Source organism: Falco naumanni, chromosome 4, assembly GCF_017639655.2.
Source record: "Falco naumanni isolate bFalNau1 chromosome 4, bFalNau1.pat, whole genome shotgun sequence".
Taxonomy (NCBI): Eukaryota; Metazoa; Chordata; class Aves; order Falconiformes; family Falconidae; genus Falco; species Falco naumanni.
The window spans coordinates 15,554,410-15,565,817 of NC_054057.1; the positions used below are offsets into that span (position 1 = coordinate 15,554,410).

Here is an 11,408-nt window from a genome sequence, read left to right on the forward strand (position 1 = left end):
GGTGACTGAGCACTGGCACAGGTTGCCCAGAGAAGTTGTGGAGTCTCCACCCTTGGAGATACTCAGAAGATGTCTGGACACAGTCTTCAGCAATCAGTTGTAGCTGCCCTGCTGGAGCAGTGGAGTTGGACCAGATGACTTCCAGGAATCCCTTCCAACCTCAGCCATGCTGTGATCCACCAAACACAACGTGGTACACTTTCCACAGAGCTCCTATCTTCACACACAACCATTAAGTCAACTTTTCCCTTTTACAATACATTGCCTGCAGAATCCCAGAAATTCAAACTCTTAATCGCTTTGTATTTCTCTTCATTGCACTTTCTATACCAGTCATTTTTCATTCTGGTGTTCACTTTCCTTAAATGGTCTGCAAAAAGAAACTAAAGAAATAACATTTATATGTTTTACTACACATTAAGATGTAACAGTATTTGCAAACTGCCTGCAGAGTTACAAGAGATTCACAAAGTAAAAGCAGTAGAGGAAAAGAGTGATTGTCTTAATAAAATCTCTTCTTTCTACTTTCCAAACACTTCAGAACACATTGTAAGAAATGTTTAGGAAAAAAAATTAAAAAAAAAACACCAAACCAGAAACCATGAGCCATTTTCACATGGCTGTTTCACTAGACAGGCAATATTTAATTAGAAATACCTGGATAATTTTTGCCCAGAGTGATTAAACACATACAGAAGTTTTAACTCTGATGAAAACACTTCAGGATGGAGCCATAAGCTCACAGCTTTGCTAATGAAACTAGATCACCCAGTTCTTTCTGGTCTTATGGTCTATGAAGAAAAACACTTACCTGCTGATGCTATAAAACCTAAGGCAAAAAGCTCTGCTGATTTTGTATGAGTTTTAAAAAGGGAAAGCCTGTCCAAAGAAGTTTGCTAAGAACAAATAACTGAAGAAGGCAGAAGGAAAACATGGTTGTGTTTTTTTCCTAAGATTAGTTCATATTACTTTATAAATCTAAAATCATGCTATTTTATACATTAAGTTTTGAGGACTGCATTATTCACAATAAAGACTATAATTTGTGGGCATCTTGCTCAGGAAAGAACACTCAGAAATGCAGACCAAACTGAGAGCTAGTAAAATGAAAATATTCAAATTTATTCTTAAGTATATTTGCATTCTGTATGATAATGGATAATATCTGTGTATAGCCCGAGAACATCAACTGCTCAGTATTTCTCTCTTCTGTTCATACAGGTGATGAGAGTCAAAAATATTCCATAAGCACATAGATATGTAGCAGGTTATTGTCAGGCTTGGCATTAGCATCTCATCTACCAAGACACAACTGGTGTTGGTTATATCAAAGCTTACGAGTGCAGCAGTTTCAAAATCAGCTTATACTCACTGAAGACTTTCCCTCCTGACACCTAAGCCTCAGCCACTTATTCCTATTGCTTCCTTTGCCTCACTGCTAACAGCCTGCTCAGCAGCTCAGAGGTCAGACAATCTGATTGAAAATTAACCTTGAAAACAGTTCTGGGCTACATCACAGAGTTGATTCCCAGCAACATAATACAGAAGGGGACAGAAGAGGGAATCCACAGCCAGGAGAAAATTTGCTCTGCTGAGGAGCAACATGGTCTTATGTCAAAACAACCTAATAATGAAACTCTGCGAGAGCTTTTAAACCAAACTCTTCTCACATTTCCTTCCTCCTTTGTATTACTGACTGCTACTGTGTTCTCAACTTCTGCTATAAATGCAAGCAAAAACAACAGGGCTCTAATATATATTAATCCATCAGAATACTTGAAAAACAAAATGCATGCACACAATGATATATGATGCTTAAAAAGTAGCATCATCATTTGGGTTTACAGCACCTAATGGACTGCAAGGTTAGACAATCCTGTCCAGAGAAGCTGTAAATGCAAAGAATTGACTGCAGTACAGTCACTAACCGATTTAACTAAAGCAAATCTGCCAACATAATTGAATCTAAGAATTATCTCTGAGCTAATCTGTTTGTGCTATCAATAAGCCTCTTAGCTGGACAACTAAAAGCAGGATGACTATATAGCATGACTTTTTGCACTGCAATCAATAGGCTCCAATAAAGAGAGACATACTGATGAATCAAAGTTCAAATAAAGGACAGCTTTAAACAAATAATATTAGCAGTGAAAACCTGAAATTTATTTAGGAGCCATCATGTTATTCGTTACAAAGTAAAATAGGAGTGCTTGTGGACTCACACAACTACCTCAGTCAAACCACAGAGTAAGCAGGAAGGCTCTGAATCAGACACCAACTGGTATCTTTGGAAAGCCTGTCTTAACAGGAAATTAATTCTCAAGATTTTTATCTCTCCCACATATAGCTCTGATCCCACAAAACTGAGTCCTCCACACAATGGCAGCATTCCAAGGAGGCAAAGGCATTGCTCATGGAGTTTTAAAGATAACAAACATGGCCCACAAACATACCTTCACCGCACAGGCACTGTAGATCACAAACCAGTTCTACAGTTCAGCGTTACAAAGTTTTGTACATTAACTGAACTGTCTACAACTGACATGCAACAGCTCTCATGTAGCGAGTAGAAAGCATTTCTCCTACTTACTGTTTTTATGAGAAGTCTGAAAGCCACTTGGTGTGCAATCACTACTGGAATCTATTCCTTTTAATAGCCCTTATGCAACACACCAAGGACAATCTCATTCACAGCAGAAACAACTAACGTGACCATCACACAGGGAGTTGTCAGGATGGCTTTGGCCATTTTACATGCAGTTTACGTGCGTTTATTTTTTAATCTTGATCTTGGTGCCACCGCTAAGCTTTGTACAGAGGTGTACATCTGGAGAAAAGGAACAGTTTAAAAGGAAAACAGAACCAGTTATAAAAGCCTATCTATCAACAATGGTTCTCTGACCAACAGGCTAAAACACTGCTCCTAATTCCATATTGTAGTTATCAGGACTTCTGATATACTGGTCTGCCTGTTCTTGTATTAATATGGAAGTATAGTGAAATAAACAGCATGTGAAATCAAGCGACAGTTCTGTGCGAGTTAAAGTGGTACCTGGCCTAATGCCAGAGACTTATTAGAGGCGGCACCCATTTTTGCAAACAGAACAATCTTTGCTAGGGCAGGGGGAAAAGTTTCTGTTCCAAAATTTGGAACAAAGAACACACCATTTTCTGCAAATTAACGAGAAACCCTCCATCAACCTTGACTCAAGAACCACTCACAAAGTACAACATCCAGACAACGCAAAACAAATGATGTCCCACAAATGTTACCTCTGATCCTAGTACTAAAAGGAGTACTAAACCACCCCAACTCTAGAGATCAAAGAAAACTATTTTAAAACTTCAGAAAGAAATAAATTTCAAACAAACATTAACTCATACACTGCCTTCCCTCTGATTATGTTCCCTCTCCCAAGGAAAATTTTAAGTAATGTAGGAGATTGTTAAGAACAAAAACACATACAGTTTTTAGAAAGGGTAAAAGGTTTGGGTTTAACTCCTTGCCTTTTGAGATTGCAGATGCTGCCTCAATAGCACTCGTTCTGAGAATTCTTTCTGCTAAACTATTAGGAGGAAAAAAAAAAAAAAAAAAAAAGTCTCTTGCTTTCAGCTTATTGCCTATCATAGCAGATAGTGGGAAGTTCCAGCGTTCTTCCTTTCCAACATTAAACAGTGACAACAGTAAGAAACAGTATTATTGATCAAGTGCATATTTAAAACAAAAATATTTAACCTGCACTAATTTCTATGGTACTAATCTCATTCTTCTCTCCCAAAGTAGACTGGCTGGAATATTTCAAAAGTCAAAAGAAAACCCTCAGAGGACACGGGAAGGTTAGGATCAAATCACATCTACAAAAGCAGCTGGTAATCTGTTGCAGGAGATGTAATGTGTGAAGCAAAAAGGAGCTCAGGTGCGAGCTGCAGCAGAGGGGAACAGGAGTTCCAAACAGTTCCAGGCAAAATCTTTCCAATCTGATCTCATTCTCTGGTACATGCAAGTTCAGTAACTCCCACAAACTGACAGAATGCCAAGTTAAGAGCCATCAATATACATGGCAAAACTGGCAGGTACTGCTTCACTAGTCAGGACTCTGGATTAAACCAGTTGGACCCTCAGAGGCAGAATCACATTAATGCTTCTTTAGCATACCGGTGTGCTACCCAGTGCTCTAGAACAGGCACCAAGCTCAGTTATGAACAGCAAGATTTTTGTTTGGTTACGGGGATTTTTGCCATAGATCCAGAGAGGTTACTTATTTCTGTTACTGCCATCCACCATGCAGTTAAATCCACTGGCAAGTGGGAGTTCATTCATGCAACTGATAGAAACTTTTGTTTTACTACAATAGAAATTTAAATTCTATCCATACATACAGCCATCTGGTCTTCACTTAATTCACTAGCTCACATTAAAAGCTGTAAACGTTTGCCTTCCATTAGGGTTTTTACCCTTCTGTTTTTCCTCCCTTATAATGGTGTTCATTGAAAAACAGAAAAGTAACAGCTGTAATCATGGCTTAACATGATTTTCTTTTTATGGGCTTCTAAAATGATTTTTTTATGTGTTGTCATCACAGGTTGCTCTGGCTCAATTAGAACAGGTTACAGCGCCTCAGGGAAGGCACAGCTTTGTGAATATGGTTCCTGGGCTAGGGGACAACACTCCTTCCTCCAGGCTTCTTACACAAACTCCAGAAGAGCCCTAGCAGGAACAACCACATTTAAACACTGTTCAGTGCCAGTACGGTCAGAGGCCAGGGCATTACTTACAGTACACAAAAACTGTACAACACACAGCAGTAAAACATGCACATATGGCAAACAGGTCATCATAACTGTTGTTTGCTGTGGTTTTGTTTTAGCTTGATTTTTTTGCTGTTGCTTTCCTGATTGCAAAAACCATTACACCCACGATTTAATCTCGGTGGACTGAAAGGTTCAAATAAGGTTATGGACTGCAAGACAGGGAAAAGTGCCCACACAGGAGGCTTCTCCCAAGGTCCAAGCAAGGGAGAATAAGAAGCCTGGGCTCTCACCCTTTGAGCAGATGTTCTGGTTTTCGATATTCCCTCATTTTATCTGAAAATAAACTCATCTAAAGACGTAGTTGAAAACCGTCGGCTGCAAACCAAAGCAGACACTGAAAACGCAAACTTGCTAAAAGACATAATGGAGTATTTCAGCCGTTTTAAACTGAGGTACATACCGCCAAAAGCCACCCATAACCCCGGACACTGAAGAAACCAAGACAACATTTCCAAGTGCGCCCCCCCGGCTATGAAAGCTATCCCGGGAAGCGGGGGTCCTCCTGAACACGGCAGCGGTTTAACTGTAAATCACTCGCAGTCCGAACGTGCCAAGCGATTCCTGACCTTCGGCAAAAGGTTATACCCCGCTGCCTCTCTCCTTTGGGGGGGGCGACAGGGACAAAGGGCGCAGCGCTCCGCCCGCCCCCGGGCAAGCCTGCTCTGAAGGTCGCCCCGCTACCACCGGGCTGCGGGGGCCCGAGGAGGAGGAGAGGAGGCGCCGCTGCACCTTGCTCTGCCACCCGCCCCGCTCCCCGACGAGCGAGCAGGCCTCGCCCGCGCAGCGCCGCGGCACAGCCGGCGCCCCTCGCAGCCGCCCGCTCACCTGAGACCCGGCGGCGAGCGGGGGCAGAGGTGGCCCCGCGCGGCCCCCGGCCCCCCCCGCCGAACCGTTACGCGCCAACCGGCCCCCGCTGCCCGCCCCGCCCGGCGCACTCACCCCGCTCCGGGCCCCCCAGGCGCGCGCGCCGGCAACGGCGGCGGGGGGCGGGCGGCGGCGCCCCCGCGGGCCGGGGGAGCCTCGCTGCCGGCGGCGGCCACCTCCGGGCTGCTGCTTCCCTCACGGCTCGGCCGCGGCCCGCGCCGCTGAGAGGCCGCGGCGGGTGGCGCGCAGGGGCTGCTGCGGCCGGCGGGCTGCTGCTCCCCCCTCCTCCCGCCGGCGCCTCATGCGCCCTCTTCCCGCGCCGCTCCGGCCGGGCCGCCGCCCCGGCGGCCGCGCTCAGGCAGCGCCCGGCACCGCTGCGAGCCCCTCCCGCCGGCCGGGCGGCAGCGCACGTGGGGCGGCTGCTGGGCGCCGGGGTCCGCTCGCCTCACCCGCGCCGCCGGGCCGGGCCGCGGGGCCTCCTCGGGAGGCGGGGCGGCGCGGACACCTAGGGGGCTGCGGCGCCGCCCGCCGCCGGCGGGGCATCAGGAAGGGGAGTGCCGCCGCCGGCCACCGCTGGCTCGGTAGTCGCAGCGCTCCCCGGCGGCCATTACCTCATGGCCCAGCCCTGCCACGGAGGAGGGGCCGCGCGTCGCTCGGCAACTGGCCCCCCGCCGCGGCCCGGGCCGGCGGGGCGGACTGCCATGCGCCGGGGCAGAAGCGGGCTCTCCGCGGCGGGGGCGTTTGCCGCTGCGCGGGTAGCGCTGCCCACCGCCGCCCACCCAAGTAACTCACCGCTGCTTCGGCCGGCTCCCCCGGCCGAACGCTGCCCGGACTCGGCCGCTGCGGAGAGGGGTGCCGGGCCCGCGCCGCCCCGGGGCTCCTGCCGCCTCCCGCAGGACAGAAGCGGGCGGCTCCCCGCCGCGGGGGAGATGCAGCTGGCTCGGCAGCGGCCACGGGTCGGTCTGGGCGGCGGGGAGGGCCCCGCCGGGCGGCAGGGTCCGGTCTCCCCAAGCCCTTCCTCCCTGCACCGGCCCACGGCGCCTCCGCGCTGGCGGGGTGGGCTGGCGCGGCGCAGACCCGCTCAGCCGCCCGCCCTGTGCCAAAGAAGGGGGCCGCGGTTCTGCCAGGCGTTCGGATTTCTTGTGGCCACCTTGGCCACCTCGCTTTTGAATGATCTGGGCTGGTACAGCCGGCTGACTGCCGCGGGGACCCATTCCGGAATTTGCCACGGTGCCTGCGAGAGCGCTGCCTGCCTGGGCCGGGCAAAAAGGCTTGACCAAAACCCTGGCGAAGCACCCAGCCCGGCTGCAGGGGCGCAGGTGGACAGAAGAACTGACACGGGAATAGGAGAGAGGGTTGTGGTGAAAGTTAGACATTCAATATGTGCATTTTGGTAGAGGCACAAAGGAGAGGAATCTGTGTGCAAGATGTATTAGACACCAGAAAATCCCCAATGGGAAAGGTTAGTTATTAATGCCCCACCTGCAGAGGAAAGCTTCAGTTCAGGTTCTTAATATATCTAATCATTAAAAAACACCAACAAAACACCAACAAAAAACCAGAGGAAATCATGCCGTCTTATTTCTGCACCTCACAGAACTATTCGCTGGAGGAGGGTTTGATTGTTTTTGTTCAGTGGCAAAGGAAGAACAGAATTGTGTCCAAGGTTACAGCTGGTAAGACAAAAAAGTTCTAGTCATGCTGGTGACAGGATTCCGGAAGCGTGGGATGTGTGTTAACCTCGAGAGAGTGTAAATGGATTCGTGGTTTGACCCTGAATAACCCATAAAAAGAAATGGTCCAACCCTTCACAGATGCAAACAAAGAGAATCCCAGATGGGGATGCGCTTGGGTGATAGAAGAGAGAAGAGAAATATGTCAAGGACAACAGAGGATTCACAGATGCCTGCCAAACAGGCGTGTCTTTAGAGCAGATCCCCTGAAGTGACTAAGGGTGCATGTGGTTGGATGGGGCATGTGAGTCAACCTAAAGGCGTGCTGCTGCCAAGAGGAGCAGGCTGCTCTCCCCACTTCCATGGACAAGCCAGGCACTCCTGGATTTCCCCTGGAGTTTCTGTGGCTCTGCTGCTTAGGATTCCTCAGCGAGTGACTTGGTTACTAACCTGACACAGAACTAATAATACTTTTTTGCTTGTCAGTTTTCTGCCAGATCAGTGAACTGAAATAGATTCACCCTCAGGTCATAAAAGTATCAGGATCGAGCACAAAGGAAGAGTTGAAACCCTTTGTCAGGGAGGAACAGAACCATCCCTTTGGTAATGCTGCACTCCTAAATCATCTTGATAGTCTCATCTAACTCTTCCCCAAAATTGAAACTTCATGTTACTGCTAGGAAGTCTAACGCCTAGGTATCTTTAAAAAGGTTGCTTCCTTTGTGCCTGGTCTTGTATACATGTGACCCTAGGGTTAGCGAGTTAGTAAGCTAAATCAGGAGACTTTAAAAAAGGGTAGTTTTCTGATTAATTCCTGAAATGGCTAAGAATGGAGTCAGATGAGGGACAGAGGTTGCACAAGAGAGGGAACAAGACTGTGGAGTTGCAAACAAGTGATAGAGACTTTCAGCAACAGCTGGGCACTTGTTACATGTAATGTGTAACAAAAGCCCAAGACAGCAGCGAGGGGTTATAGTCTGCACAGTGAAGAAGTAGTTTTAAAGAAGTTTGATCTGTGCTTTAAAGAATGCCAATGAGAAACAGAAAAAAAGCTAAGTAGGCTGGTAAGGGATTAAAAAAAATAAAATAAATAAAGTTTCAGTTCCACAAAAACAGAAGGCACACAACTGGGGCATCTTGGAATCGGAGGCCAGGAAGAAAATCCAGTGCTGAAAAAAATGGAAGGCAGAAAAGATCTGCAGGCAGAAGGAAAACCAAGAAGGAGAAAAGTAAAGATCGACACCAACAATAGAGAGAAACAAGTCTGCGTGATTGGAGACTTCTTGCTGAGAAGAACCATTTGACCTGTCACATCTGTAAGGAACAAGGATTTGAGATGTTCTGCTGAGACTGAAAAGAGTTGTTAGAGTGAGAAGAAGTCCTTCACAGTGGGACAAATGGCAATGACACTGTTTGTACACAAACACAGTATGTGGGAGTATATCAGGGGAGGGAAATTGGGGCTACAGGATTACATGCCCCTCGCATGCAAGCCGTGTGTCTGTATGCTGGTCATGGGATACAGCAGCAGTTGTTTGGTGGTTGCTGCACCAAATCCTCATGATTTTTTGTTGCATGGTATTATAGTGCACATAAGCACACTACATTGCATTCTTACTGTCATCTTAATTCATCCACCTAGTAGTTCAGAAGCTGGCAACTGACCCAGTAACCAGATACTTTAAAAAAGCTTCCTAGATTGCTTTGCTCTCTTTCTGTCTTCATTATCCTCTCCATTTCCTCTTTCTTCTTGATTATCGCATGATACTTATCACATTCATTCTCAATTTTGCTTTCTTGATTACATCTCTAGAACAGACTTTTTATTTCCACCCTGCTAAAATAGAAGACTTCTCAAATATACTTTTCAGTGAGCATGCTGTTTTTCTTGCATGTTCCTCACTCTAGAACTTCTTTTATAATCCCTGTAAAGCAATCATAAAATACAATGTTGCTTTAAAAGCATTTGAAACCAGTTTCAGAAATACCTAGTTAGTTTGCCAGCTGAAGAACCCAACTGCAGCTATGATTGTAGAGTAGATTATTTTAATCTCAGGGAACAAATTAATTCCAATGGGCATGAACAAATGATCTGAGAAAAAAAAAAAAAGACTAAAATTTATCCAACACGTGTTTCTGAATAGCTGTGTGGTGGATTTAAGAAGAAAGGAGTTGCAGTGCTTCTTCCCATTACTACCTAGTGTTACTGGCCTCATTTTTCACACTTGTACATGATCAGGGACTAAGTAATGCTGTAAGTCCTTTAAAAGGATGTATGCAGTGTCAGCATAATGCTGCCTGTACAACATGTTTTCTTGTTAAAATGGTGATTTTTGTAAAGCTATTGTTGCTTTTACTTGTATATCAAAACACATAGATTCTTGCTAGTTGTCTGACTGAGCATGTGAAAAAATAAAAATGTGAGTACTTTTGATGGATTTTTTTCTGGGTTTGTGGTTGTTGCCTTTCCTGGAAGAATCAAATCAGCAGAAAAGCTTTTCTTGTTCAGAGCTCTATGCTTCCTCCAGCTAGCATCAGCCAGCACCAATGCTTTCTCCTTCTTAACTGCTTTTCTACAGGAATTTATTTCCTGCATCTTTCAAGAACAATACCAACTTATTCAGGCATTGGCCTGTAGTGTTATTGCAACTGTGACCTAAGGAGAGCAGACACATGTAATTTGGAAAAAAAAACACAAGGAAAATGAGAGGCTAAATCAAAAAAGTGAGAGTTTATAGACAAGATAAAGCATAAACACAACTAGAGGAGACAAATAAAATGAAGATAAAAAGGTCTTAAGGAGAAAACCCATTGAAAAAGTCCTGCGTAGATGATCATACATAATAATTATGGCAAAATAAAGCATTATTCCAAAACTTACAGTCTGAAAAAACACAAGGGCGGCAAAAAGTGAGTCAGAGGATGGGGTTTTGCACATATATGACATTAATGAAATGCAAGTTGGAGTAAATAGTTTATAAAGCTCAGATTAGCATTAGAAGTCAAGACAAGTACACAAACAAAGAGGAAATTAAATGCAAGATAGTGGGCTAATGATGAATGTGCCAGGCATGCATTTTGCAAGAAAAGGAAAAAAAAGTGCAATCAAGCAAAGCCAAATGAAAATTACACTGTGGAATGATGATAATACCTTCAAGACATTGTGAATTCTAATCAGGATGCAGCTTCAGAATATGCAACATAAAAGCCATTGCTTTCTGCTGAAACAGTCAATCTGTGTACTTGATAATAAAGCATTTGACTCTTGTGTTGAGTCTGAACTGCTGAATTTATTTGAAGAAAATGGGATGTCCTCCCAAGATGTTATACCTAGAACAGATGAAAGCAATTCAAACAGTACTGCATCTGCTTTACATACCATCTGTTGCATTAGAATAAGGAATTGTTTGAACTGAAATACACAGAAAAAGAAAGCATCCCTAATAATTTACATAATCTCAAAATTACATAAGCAGCATGACAGTCACTAAAAAGCAAAATTTTGATAAGGCCTATTCAGCCTTCCTGCACAAGCAAGGCCATCATCTCATCATATTGTGGAACCCAGCAGGTAGGCTTAGGTGTTGGGAATGCTGTTAGTAGTGAACCTTGCTGCAGAAGAATTACCAGTTCTGCCAGCATCAGAGCTGATGATACTCAGGAATGTGATATGAGGAATGCCTGGCAGAAACTGTGGTAGTCCATAACAATTAACCCCATCTCATTAGCAGATAAAACTCAATTGGGAAAAAAAAAAAAAAAGAAGTTGGTTTTTACTTCAGTATCATACACAGAATAGTTGCTGACTTCCCAAGGAAACTCAATGATTTCGGAAAGGTAAAAGCTGCTTGTAATATACCAGCCTTTAAAGGTATTAAATCAGAGAGTATTAAAATTTGCAGTATTTAAATTTCTATCTTACCATATCTCTTTCAATTCATAGACATATGCAAAGCATTGAGACCATAAGGGAGGAAGAGGCAACACAAGCATGCTACACACGCAGTACTGGTGACCTTGCAAGCTGATCCAGTGAGGTGAGATTTGGAGCCACGTTCT

The 11,408-nt window shown here is 45.2% G+C and overlaps 1 protein-coding gene across 3 annotated transcripts in view; it reads right to left on the reverse strand.

Annotated features, from left to right (window-relative positions):
* The window catches only part of TRAK1 (trafficking kinesin protein 1), a 140,467-nt gene extending 133,910 nt beyond the window's left edge, over positions 1-6,557 (reverse strand). The window contains exon 1 of one of the 3 annotated variants that reach the window (XM_040589044.1): positions 6,469-6,557. The gene's annotated coding sequence lies outside the window, so the exon portion shown is untranslated. Of the gene's footprint in view, positions 1-5,751; positions 5,939-6,468 lie in introns of those variants that run through there. The other 2 variants (XM_040589046.1, XM_040589047.1) reach the window with 2 other exon arrangements.
* Positions 6,558-11,408: the final 4,851 nt, after the last annotated feature.